Source organism: Leuciscus leuciscus (genome assembly GCF_965113295.1).
Source record: "Leuciscus leuciscus genome assembly, chromosome: 18".
Taxonomy (NCBI): domain Eukaryota; kingdom Metazoa; phylum Chordata; class Actinopteri; order Cypriniformes; family Leuciscidae; genus Leuciscus; species Leuciscus leuciscus.
Genome location: NC_138742.1, coordinates 30,542,474 through 30,555,524, shown reverse-complemented (window position 1 = coordinate 30,555,524; position 13,051 = coordinate 30,542,474). Strand labels below are relative to the sequence as shown.

Here is a 13,051-nt window from a genome sequence, read left to right as displayed (position 1 = left end):
TGCTTGCTCAACCTTCAAATACTTGGTCAACATTTGCTTTAGCAGTTGCAGCTCGCTTTCAGAAATCCTCCACCTTCTTCAGATCCACCTGTATAGATCTGCTACGAGTAATTCATGTCTGTTATTTGTGCAGCAGCAGCATGTCTTACTTGCTCACAGCAGCATGCCTGTGAATTCATTGGCAGTAGCAAGTCCCATATGTTCTATGCAACAGCAATAACAGCAGCAGCAATATCATCAGCAGCAGCAATTCCAGCAGCAGCAGCAGCAACGTCAGCAACATCAATAACCTACAGCAGCAGCAGTAATAGCAGCAGCAACAGCAATAACAGCAGCAGCAACATCAATAACCTACAGCAGCAGCAGCAATATCATCAGCAGCAGCAATAGCAGCAGCAGCAACATCAATAACCTACAGCAGCAGCAATAACAGCAGCAGCAGCAATATCATCAGCAGCAGCAATAAATGCAGCAGCAGCAGCAATATCATCATCAGCAGCAATAACAGCAGCAGCAATATCATCAGCAGCAATAACAGCAGCAGCAGCAGCATCAATAACCTACAGCAGCAGCAATATCATCAGCAGCAATAACAGCAGAAGCAACATCAATAACCTACAGCAACAGCAATATCATCAGCAGCAGCAATATCATCAGCAGCAGCAATAACAGCAGCAGCAACATCAATAACCTACAGCAGCAGCAGCAGCAGCAATATCATCAGCAGCAGCAATAACAGCAGCAGCAACATCAATAACCTACAGCAGCAGCAATATCATCAGCAGCAGCAATAACAGCAGCAGCAACATCAATAACCTACAACAGCAGCAGCAGCAGCAGCAATATCATCAGCAGCAGCAATAACAGCAGCAGAAACATCAATAACCTACAGCAGCAGCAATATCATCAGCAGCAGCAATATCATCAGCAGCAGCAATAACAGCAGCAGCAACATCAATAACCTACAGCAGCAGCAGCAGCAGCAATATCATCAGCAGCAGCAATAACAGCAGCAGCAACATCAATAACCTACAGCAGCAGCAGCAGCAATATCATCAGCAGCAGCAATAGCAGCAACAGCAACATCAATAACCTACAGCAGCAGCAGCAGCAATATCATCAGCAGCAGCAATAACAGCAGCAGCAACATCAATAACCTACAGCAGCAGCAGCAATATCATCAGCAGCAGCAATATCATCATCAGCAGCAGCAATAACAGCAGCAGCAACATCAATAACCTACAGCAGCAGCAGCAGCAGCAATATCAGCAGCAGCAGCAATAACAGCAGCAGCAACATCAATAGCCTACAGCAGCAGCAGCAGCAGCAATATCATCAGCAGCAATAACAGCAGCAGCAGCAACATCAATAACCTACAGCAGCAGCAGCAGCAATATCATCAGCAGCAGCAATAACAGCAGCAGCAACATCAATAACCTACAGCAGCAGCAGCAGCAGCAATATCATCAGCAGCAGCAATATCATCATCAGCAGCAGCAATAACAGCAGCAGCAACATCAATAACCTACAGCAGCAGCAGCAGCAGCAGCAGCAGCAATATCATCAGCAGCAGCAATAACAGCAGCAGCAACATCAATAACCTACAGCAGCAGCAGCAGCAGCAATATCATCAGCAGCAGCAATAACAGCAGCAGCAACATCAATAACCTACAGCAGCAGCAGCAGCAATATCATCAGCAGCAGCAATAACAGCAGCAGCAACATCAATAACCTACAGCAGCAGCAGCAGCAGCAGCAATATCATCAGCAGCAGCAATATCATCAGCAGCAGCAATAACAGCAGCAGCAACATCAATAACCTACAGCAGCAGCAGCAGCAGCAATATCATCAGCAGCAGCAATAGCAGCAACAGCAACATCAATAACCTACAGCAGCAGCAGTAATAACAGCAGCAGCAGCAGAAGCAGCGGTTAAGCAGATATATTTCACCAATATCGAACATATCAACATTTTCATATCCATTACCATGCCACACACTCCGAGAGTTGTCATCACAGAAATATTATTATAATTATTTTATTTGTATCCATCCTTACATGACAATGTATTAGGTAATAATTAACAACTCGTACTATCAGTTGATTTATTGTTATTTCTATAGTAAAATTCATGTAACAAGGACACATTAAAATAAAGTCAACATAGGCTCATTCAAAAAACGTGCTTGTATAACATACACAATGCACTGCAGTTTCCAGCTGGAATAAACACTAGAGGCAGTAAAACAGCTACAAATTGTGTTCCTTTTCACACCAATTATGATTACAGTGGCAATTGACAAAAACTTATTTTGTTCAGTTCCTTACACAACACTATGCTATGACCTCAAATCACTTTTACTTTGATGCTTGCATCACACAACCAGCCATATATGTGTGTACTTTTCTGTAAACTCGGTAACTCACCTGGTACAGCACCGCGCTTGCGATTGAGAGCGCTAGCTCAAAAAGCAAGCTAAATTGGTATGGTTGCTTTAGCAAATACGTTTTTATCTTATGTTTGCTTTTGTTAACACTATCAGTTTGGTTTAGGATTTTTGGTCGGTAGGATTTACTGTAGGTGGCCAGCGGAGGTTATTTTCAAATGCGAGCTGGGAGAGAGGGAGCTGGACATAGGAAGCACACACTATGGGTACTTCCTGTTTTCAGAAACAAAAAGAAGAGCAGAAGAGGTGTCAGAGTTTCACAAGAAAAAAGAACAATATGTGCAGTTTAGGTGACAGCTGTTCACAATACACTTAATGCCAGGCAGATATTTGAATATACCTAAGGAAAGCTCTATTTGACTGCAGATCAGACTATCTGTCATTTTATAATTACAACATGTTTGCATGTTGTTAAATAGTTCAGTATTTTGGATGGGGAAATCCGCAACATGTCAAAAAGTTTTGCCCATTACATTCCAGATAAACTGGCCTCAGACCTCATAAGAACAGTTTTATGGCGGTGCACGCACAAAGACACGCGAAGTTTGCAAAATTCCCCTAGTGATTAGAATCAGCTGGTAGACTGTGCAGATTACAGTAACAGACATTCAAACGTGCACATGCGTAAACAGAGAGCTATCGAAATATTTCAATTTAAGTAAAAAACTTTTCTGTCTTTATTTACCACGTAGATTATCACACACAAGGAGGCATAACAAAATAATAAAACTAGACTCTCACACACACATGTGCATGACGGAATTGCCCTGATCTCTTTCCTGTGTCTCCTCATCCACAGTCAATTGAGTTATGACTCATCGCTTTTCCTTGTCTTCCTTGTTTTTTCTTCCCGGTAGAGTGGTCGGATAGGGGCATAATAGTCTGGACAGGGGGATTTCCACTCAGACGCTAGCATGCAAACACATATGGTGAAGCATTATATGATAAAGAGGCAATGACTCCAGATCTGTCTGTGAGTGAGTGAGTGCATGTTTTAGCAAAAACATGAGGCAGCGATGGCAGCTGATCTGTTATGTCCCCGTTTTGTGGCGAAGTGTGGACTTGTTTTTTGTTTTGTTTTTCTTCTGTTGACTAGCAGCATCAATAATGATTGTTACAAACTGATTTTTCAAACAGCCCTGCTTCCATCTGTCTTTGGTTAAAGCATGGGTTGCACTTTCTTTAAGGTGATCTTGTAATAATTTAAGGTGATCTCTGAAATAATATGGACCTTTAAAAGGACATCTTTGTACCTTTTTTACCCCTAAAAATGCATATTATTACCTTAGAGTAGCAATACCTTAAGATGCCATGAACCTTTTAGGTTTATATAAGGTACAAATATATCCTTTTAAGTGTCCTGCCCTAGTGACAAGCTGTTGTACCCCTAAAGTAAAATGTTTGTTGTACCCCTAATGACAGCTTGTCACTAGGGCAGGACACTTAAAAGGATATATTTGTACCTTTTATAAACCTAAAAGGTTCATGGCATCTTAAGGTATTGCTACTCTAAGGTAATAATATGCATTTTTAGGGGTAAAAAAGGTACAAAGATGTACTTTTAAAGGTCCATATTATTTCAGAGAGTGCAGTGTAGGTATACATTTAAGTTCTAAGTAATGTTATTTAAGAACATGCACTTACTATATCATAAGGACACTGTAAAATAAAGTGTTACGGGCGGATGTTGACCATGCAAGCAAACAGAGAAATGTATTGCTAAATCCCTGACGCTGCAGTACTTAGTCTCATCTTATTTCCCTTGTTGGCCCTTAGAAGTGAAGTTGCAAAAATTAATAATTATTTTAAAACACTGCCCTTGTTTTCCATTGGCTGGACAAACATATTCCCACCCCAAACCTGTGCCATTGGTAGAGTCAATGTTACTGGTCAGGCTGCTCAAATATATTTCGATAGCACCGCAGTGCTTACACTTTTCGAGAAAGCTGGGATAGGTGAAAGTGTTTTAACTAAAAAAAAAAAAAAAAACTTCACCTTTAGCCTACTTATGTTTATTTACCGTAAAACTGTGCGGTTAATACTGCCTTGTACTTGCCAAATGTCTGCTTACACACCCACCCGAGTTGCCCGGTTACTTTCCATACCTTTGAAATCACACCCAAGTGTATGTATGTATATGCAAGCATTCCTTCAGTCAGGCCCTCTACAGATGTAGTATTACGGGAAAGCCTGCCGTGCTAAATGGAAAGGAAAGGAGGATGGGAGAGAAATACTGCTTTCCAATTGATCCGGCACTCGTCTGTTGGGGGAGGGTATCCCTCCGCTCTAAACTGAGCTTGGGAATGTGAACAGCAATATTACTCATTACACATGATATCCTAAAATGGCTAATTATTGTGACCAATTACCAGGCTAATTTACCAATTATCCATGTGAGCAATCTATTGGCTGAGGAAATCAATAGTCGCTCTCAACTGCAAAAGATAGATGGCTCATGCAGCCTTTCTCTTCTTCTGTCTCTCTTGCCTGTTCTCTCTGGGCCATGAACCAATCAGTGAGCTAAGTGCAACTATGGCAAATAACACTTGGTGCTGTCTAATGGATCTAGAGCCAATTAAAAGGCTTGGAGAATTTAATGCGTAGTTTGCTGTCTGGAGAAGAGTCTGGATTTAAAGAAATAGGTTCACTCAAAAATGACATATCTACCATTATTTGCACCCTTATGTCATTCCAAATGCATATTGTGGGGGTAAAATTATTAGTTTAGTGGTTAAAATATCTTTAAAATCTCATTTGTTATTATCTAAATGGATCTTTGCTGTCCTTGATAGGGCATTTTAGGCTCACTTTGAGCACAAAGTGCTATACGCAAATGCAATTTTTGTTTAGTTTAGTTAAGATGTGTGCGTGGGAATTACTATTTTGTGACAGTGGAACTTTTGTCGAACACTGTTATATAGTAAAAACATTATTTGTATGATTAGTACGATTTAACATTAATAGTTGTATGTAATTAAGTATTGCATGTAATTACCTTGAAAATGTGTCTCATGATAATTGATGATAATAATGATGTTCTTAACTTCATGGCGGAAGTATCAGCGCATGACCAAGTACTCAGTGTCTGCCTAAACAAAGGTGACAATGTGTGCAAATGGTTATTGAACCTGATTACACGACTCTGTGGAATACATGATTCTGATTGGTCAATCATGTCATCCAGCGGTATGTTTTCCCCCGATAACAACCAGTAAAAACTGATAACAAAGTCAGCGCTTTGCGCTTGCTGGAACAGATTTTCCTTGTGAAAGTTTTGCGTTTGGTGAGCTATTAAAATATTAAAACTCAAATAAGTATTTTGTGTACAGTCATCCAGTTTCGCGGACTCGCTCTCTTGTTTCATACAAACGCAGTTGCTGCCATTTTGAGACGATTGGGTAACACTTTATTTTGTTACTGTAAGTAACTTTGCAACTACAAATCAACTAACTCTCATTAGTGTATTAGTAGACTGTCTGCTTAATATCTGCTAACTCTTTATTGTGATGCTCCTCCAACAGACATTCTACTGACTATAAGTAACTTTACAACTACATGTCAACTTATTCTAACCCTAACCCTACCAGTCTACTAATACTCTACTAACACTCTAATGATAGTTAGTAGACATGTAGGTGCAGCGTTACTTATTGTCAACAGAATATGTTAAAGGGACCATCAAAATAAAGTGAAACTGGCGATTGTTTTGTACACTGTAATGGATTATAAGATGAAAAACAGGTATGATAAAAAATAAAAAAAATAAAAAAACATCTCAAATCAATATTTCTTATCCCATGATTATTTTTGCAACGGCTTTCTCCGCAGAAGCTTTGCGTTTAAAGAGCTAATAAAATATTTTCAGTTCAGATCAGTATTTAATACCTAACTGTTTTACTTATGTGGCAAGTAGCCGTTTAAATAAGGGGGATAATGTACAACCAGCCGGTTGTTATCACAGAATAAACCCCTTCAGGGTCATGCAAGACCCCTCCGCTTCACATCTGGGTCCTGATAACCTTGTCAATGTTTATTCTGCGATAACAACCGGCTTGTTGTACATTATCCCTTACTTATCTGCCTTGAGAGATTTAAGCAAAGAAAATAGGACACAGTGCTTAGATCCTGGTGTTGAATGCCTTTTCTACCTGATACCCATCAGCTCTGACCAGTTGGGTTGGTATCCCTAAAGAGGTTCTGATGGCCACTCGATTTGGATCTTGTCTTTTATGATTAACTGAAACATCTGCAAACCTCTTGTCTATAACCAATATGGATTTCATGATCCAACACATATTTCTGATATCAGTGATATACCTCGAACATCAACCATTCCAGGAGCCTTCTTGATGTTGTAAAGAACAAGTAGAAGCAACTAAAGCCTTCACCACGTTGAGGACATGATGACAGACAAAATCAGCTTAAAGTCCAGTGAATTTACAACCTTCCTGTACAACCATGCCAGTCACACGCCTTTAACAAATACAAAGTTTTTCATATTTACAGTTGCTGGATTTTGCGTATACAGACACCAGTTTGGTTAGCAGTGGTCCTGGAGGTCCAGATAGACTTTTTGTGCATTCTGTGCAATAGATTCAAACATGGTAAAATGTTAAATTAACAGAGAGTGCTACACTCTTATCGGTTGCTGAAAGCATTATACAATTAGCTCAAATATTTAATATTTTTTTATAATATTCTTATAATATTTATAAGAGATGGAGATGGAACTTTGTGAATGATGTGTGTTCCAATTCTGCCGTTTTCTTTCGAGTTCTGCATGTACAGATTCTGTGCGGGCCTGTGAGTTGGTGGCCAGCCAACAGAAGGTGGAACAGCTGTATCGCACCACCTGATGAAAAAAATGGGTCAAATTTGCTCTGCAGCAGAGACCCCTGCAAAGGTAGACTATAGGGAACAGCTCTCCCTGGTCCAAGGCAGCAACTAGAACAACTAATGAAGCACTTATCTGATGTCCTTTCAGATGTCTGTTTGCCTTGTGGACCAGTATATAGACAGAAATATTCAGAAACCAGCACTGCTGTCGGTTACCATGAAATCTTGCCATGAAAGTGCAAAAGGTAGCAGCTGAATGTGATTGGGGGAATCCCAGAGCCTGATAGTCATTGTTCCGAGTTTGGATACAGCCCTCTAGTTCAGTAATGACTTCAGGTCAAGCTGAATGAGGTCTCTAGCTTTCACACGTATCCCATGCTCCGAGTTAGTGGTCTAGCTAACGCATTTTTTCTTTTCAACTCTGTACCAAAGGTTACAGGCATATATGTCAACTCTGGTGAGGTTTCTGTACCCAAAGGGTTCTCTAAAGCAAGTGTATTTTCCTCAATTGGGCTTTATGTTGGACTTAAGTCTATTATCCTGAAGCCATCAGGAGGGCCTCCTTGATGAAGCAGCCCGGTCTGTTCATACTCTAAGTGGGTCCAGTTTAGCGAGCTTCCCACAGGGACCGGACCACATTCCACACCGCATTAAAATTTCAACTCAAAGCACATGTCAAGTCTCTTATAATAACCTCAGTCAATGAAAACACATTTAACAAAGAGTGACATGTCTTCTGATGTATGTGAAGGTAATGCATAGATTTCCTCAAAAGATATATAAATAATAATAATAATCATCATTTGTTACATTTATGTAGCGCTATTCTCTTTTCATAGATGTGGGGGATCTCCTCAACCACCACCAGTGTGAAGCACCACCTGGATGATGCGACGGCGGCCATATTGCGCCAGAACGCCCACCACACACCAGCTTATTGGTGGAGAGGAGACAGAGTGAAGAAGCCAATCAGGATATATGGGGATGATTAGGAGGCCATGATGGATGGGATCCATGGAATTTTTTTGTGACCACAGAGAGTCAGGACATCAGTTTAACGTCTCATCTGAAGGATGGTGCTTGTTACAGTATAGTGTCCCCATCACTCTACTGGGGCGTTAGGACCCACACAGACCACAAGGTGAGCGCCCCCTCCTGGCCTCACTAACACCTTTTCCAGCAGCAACCAGGTTTTCCCAGGAGGTCTCCCATCCAGGTACTAACCAGCTCATCCCTGCTTAGCTTCAGTGGGTGACAAGTCTTGGGAAACAGGGTGATATGGCTGCTGGCAATGCTGGTTATGTTAGTACTCTTGGGTGCTCCATCATGTATGGTACCACTTTATAACCAGTATGCACAGTCATTGAGTTGATTTTTTTTATTGTTTTTAAAGCATTATGGATCATCACAGTGGATATATTTAATGAAAGTTTATCTATTTATGTGTGACAAGTCATGCAATGTGACCTCTTATTGCTGTAAGAATTTACAAATTAAGAAAGTGAAATTATCCTAGTCAGAACCTTGCGAAAGACAAAAATAGAAACCGAGAAAAGAATTGCTTACATGCTCATGTTGGCTTATCCTTCCTCTTTCAATATTTGTATGATTGTGAGTTTGTGCGAGGGAATACTTCAGACAGTAATTCCCACAAGATAAGTGGGGTGTGTTTTCTCCCAGTGCGAAGCTTTAGTCATATCAACACATCAGATCTGCTGTGTAAAGTATCAACACACACACACACACACACACACACACATCTCCTTCCCGACCAAACACTGTACCAGACCTTTGAGTTGGCACTATAGTGAGACATGGAGGATATAAGAGTTAAATGTTTTTTTTATATATATTTTTAAAAATATATATTCATAGTATTTTGGGTCTTTTCATGACTGTTAGGACTCTCATCAATATCTTATCAATGTCTTTAAATATTTCTGGGTTACTGAAACTAAAATTTTAAATCAAAAGTCAACACAAAAGTTTTATATTGTGTAATCTGAACTGTTTAGAAATTAGGAGGCTTCTAAAATTAGCACTTCTGAGAAAAAAAAGGGTTTCTAAATGTATCCTAAATGAAGCAAGGGTGTAGAGTTTCATTCAAGCTATTTAAAGGCATGAAGAAATAATGTTCACATGAAAAAAAAACATTTGAATGTGTTATTTTGCAGAGATGGTCCATGTTTGTGTCTCAAAGTTTGCAATTTTCTTAAACACAACAGTATTAGTTTTCTGAACGATGTCTCTTCAGTGATTATTTCATCTGGATAGAGGGAAACTTTATCCGTAAAGCACATAAATAACAGGTTCTGCTAATTTCTGTGGGTTTTCTGCCATGAATGAACCCTTGAATTGTCCTAGAGAGAGTGATTGTGCTTTAGGACCTCAAGAATGTGGCTTTTGCAACGGTAATCGTGTTGGGTCTGGTTTATGCTGTGAACCATGAAGTACCTCACAAAGTTGTGCTACACTTTTGAGGTTTTGGAAAAATTGATATGGAGTTGGATGAGGGTGAGCTCTCTAACAAGGGCCCAAAACTTCACAACTGAGATTGAAACGGTTTAATCTCTGATTGCATGTATTTTGTCCAGCGGAAGTACAATTTTGACATGGTTATAGCTGTAAATCGGTAAGTCACATACTGTACTAGTCGTACTGTGACGTGAAATATAATTGTTTTGTAACAATGTAAGGTAACACTTTATAATAACTGCACGCTATTAATCATTAGTTAAGCATTAGTAAACAGTTAATTCATCATTTAAAGCATTAATATACATTAATAAACAGTTTATAAATACAGTTATAAATGCTGTATTCTTGATTTATAAGCATGTCTATAATGTGTTTAATAATTGTATTTTCTTAATTTATTAATGATCACTTTATCATTTTTAAATGAAGTATTGCATTATTTACAAACCGGTTATTTAGGAGTTGTCAGTGGCTAATAAGATCACATAGAAAGTGTGAGTAAATGTAGTAGATTCAGGTAGTTATAAAGCATTTAGTAGTGGTCAGTTCTCTTACGAGAGGTCTCTCGTACTGCGTAAGATATCTTACGCTAGGGGAAAATCCTTTTCCGCGAGATATTGAAGCCAAAAATTATCCTTAATTTTGTAATAATGCAAAACGTGTTGCAGCAGCAATGCAGACATAGGCGAGACAGCTCGCGCGCCTATTGGCTGCTCTGCGGCAACTGCAGCAGCCTATCGAGCGAGGCCTGGCGTGACGTCAGACCCAATCAGGGCACTTCGCGCCCGCTGCGTCACGTCCCGCCGAAATGGGCGTGGTCTAGGCCTATAAATATCGCTCGCAGGCAGCTATTATCTGGTTTTTCATCATCGAAGCAACCAGAGCGTGTGCATGCACGGCAAGATACGCAGTACTCGTTCCCTCTTCTAGAGAGAACCGAGGTTACGTTAGTAACCGAGTACGTTCTCTTACGAGAGGTCTCTCGTACTGCGTAAGATATCTTACGCTAGGGGACCCAATGTAAAACGCCGTGCATGCTGAGATCTGACACCAAAGACCCAAGGGCGAAAGCCCGGGGTACATATAGTGCACAATCACTCAGGGAACTCACAGGGAGTCCGGGAAGAGGGAGGGGTGCAGCCTCACTTTTCCACATAAAGTAGCGTCGAAGGGACGCGAATTTCATCATACAGACAGGGCGGGGTACGGCCTGAACTGATGGGGAAAATGTGGGTCTTACACAGTTTGCCCAGCTTTGCCCACGGGAACCGCCCAGCCCTCCCCCTCGCGGTTAAACACCGCAGAGGAGTCGAGCGCAGGCAATCTGCCCGCTGTCATCAGCGCGCCCCATGCCTCAAATATCACGAGCGACACGCTTGTGTTACAGCACACCGAAGCTTCTCCATCGCTGAGCGAGCGGAGCGCGCTTCGTATTCAACCCCTAGCTATCCATGCAGACGCATGGGCAAAGCTACCCGGGGTTTCGAAGTGGGTGCTGAACATTATAGAAAGAGGCTATTCGCTGCAGTTTCGCCGACGCCCTCGCCGCTATGTGGCGCGCGTCGAGACCACGGTAAAAACAGAAGTAGCACATCTACTTCGAGCCGAAGTGACGAAACTATTGAGCAAAGGGGCCATAGAGCCTCTCTCTCAAGATCAGAGCGAAGGAGGGCTATACAGCAGATACTTCCTGGTACCGAAAAAAGACGGGGGTCTCAGACCCATACTAGATCTAAGGCAACTGAACAATGTGCTGGTGAAGCGACAGTTCAGGATGCTCACGACCAGACAAATCCTTGTGCAGATTCGCCAAGGAGATTGGTTTGTGTCAATAGATCTGAAAGACGCGTATTTTCAAATACAGATAGCGTCACGTCACAGGCGATATTTGAGATTCGCCTTCGAGGGCCAGGCATATCAGTACACAGTCCTGCCGTTCGGTTTGTCCCTAGCACCCCGTACATTTACGAAGTGCATGGATGCGGCGCTCGCACCCCTCAGAATGAGAGGCATGCGAGTGCTGAACTATTTGGACGATTGGCTGATTCTAGCGCAATCTCGCGCAGTGCTCATAGAACACACGACCATTTTACTCGATCACCTCGAGGATTTGGGTCTGAGTGTCAATTGGGCGAAGAGCTCCCTGTCACCCAGTCAGAAAATATCTTTCCTGGGCACAGAACTGGACTCACTATCCATGATAGCGCGACTATCACAACAGCCCGCGGTAGACATTCGACGCACAGCGAACTCTTTTCGCTGCGGCGCGTCTGTCCCGCTCAAGAGATTTCAGAAGATGCTAGGTCTCATGGCCTCAGCATCGTCAGTGCTCCAGCTGGGTCTGCTCCGCATGCGCCCGCTGCAGTTTTGGCTGAAAGCGCGAGTCCCACGCGAAGCGTGGGCACCCGGTTTGCTTCGCCTCAGGGTCAATCAGAAATGCGTTTCAGCTCTGAAACCCTGGAAAGCGAACGACTGGTACCAATCAGGTGTAAGCCTGGGGACTTCCTCGAGGGTGAAAGTGGTGTCCACGGACGCGTCCACCTCGGGATGGGGAGCGCTGCTCGAGGGCAGACCGTTCTTCGGCCAGTGGTCAGAACGGGAGAAGCTCCTGCACATAAACTGCCTCGAAATGCTGGCAGTAGACAACGCGCTGACGCGTTTTTGTCCCCAAATAAAAGGTCACCACGTCTTGGTCCGTTCGGACAACATGTCTGTGGTGTCCTACATAAATCGCCAGGGCGGCATCAGATCCGAGAAACTGTACAGGCTGGCAGAACGCCTCCTGGTATGGGCTCAGTGCAACCTGCGCTCGCTCAGAGCAGCGCACGTGCCAGGGATCTTGAATATAGGACCGGACAGACTGTCCAGGAACAATGTTCCGGCAGGCGAGTGGTCTCTACACCCACAGACAGTCCAACTGCTGTGGAAGAAATTCGGCAGAGCGGAAGTGGACCTGTTTGCGTCTCAAGAAAACGCTCACTGTCAAGAATTTTTCTCCAAGAGCAGGAGCGCGCTGGCCCATGTGTGGCCCCGCCGCCCGCTCTATGCTTTTCCCCCCGTCTCTCTCCTGCCTCAGGTGATAGAACGGATCAGGGAAGAAGGATGCTCAGTACTGCTGGTAGCACCGTTCTGGAAAAACCAACCTTGGTTCCCAGCCGTGATGCAGTTAGCAAGTACTGCCCCGTGGCCAGTACCAATGAGGAGAGATCTCCTCTCACAGGCCCGCGGCTCGATCTGGCATCCTCACCCGGAACTATGGTCCCTTCATGTCTGGGCCATCAACGGGTACA

The 13,051-nt window shown here is 42.7% G+C and overlaps 1 long non-coding RNA gene across 1 annotated transcript in view; it reads left to right on the top strand.

Annotated features, from left to right (window-relative positions):
- Window positions 1-8,974, top strand: part of LOC309480693 — a 169,459-nt gene extending 160,485 nt beyond the window's left edge. Inside the window, exon 3 of the long non-coding RNA XR_014199727.1 lies at window positions 8,373-8,974. This is a non-coding gene — a long non-coding RNA (uncharacterized lncRNA). The remainder of the gene's footprint in view (window positions 1-8,372) is intronic.
- The last annotated feature ends 4,077 nt before the right edge of the window (window positions 8,975-13,051 follow it).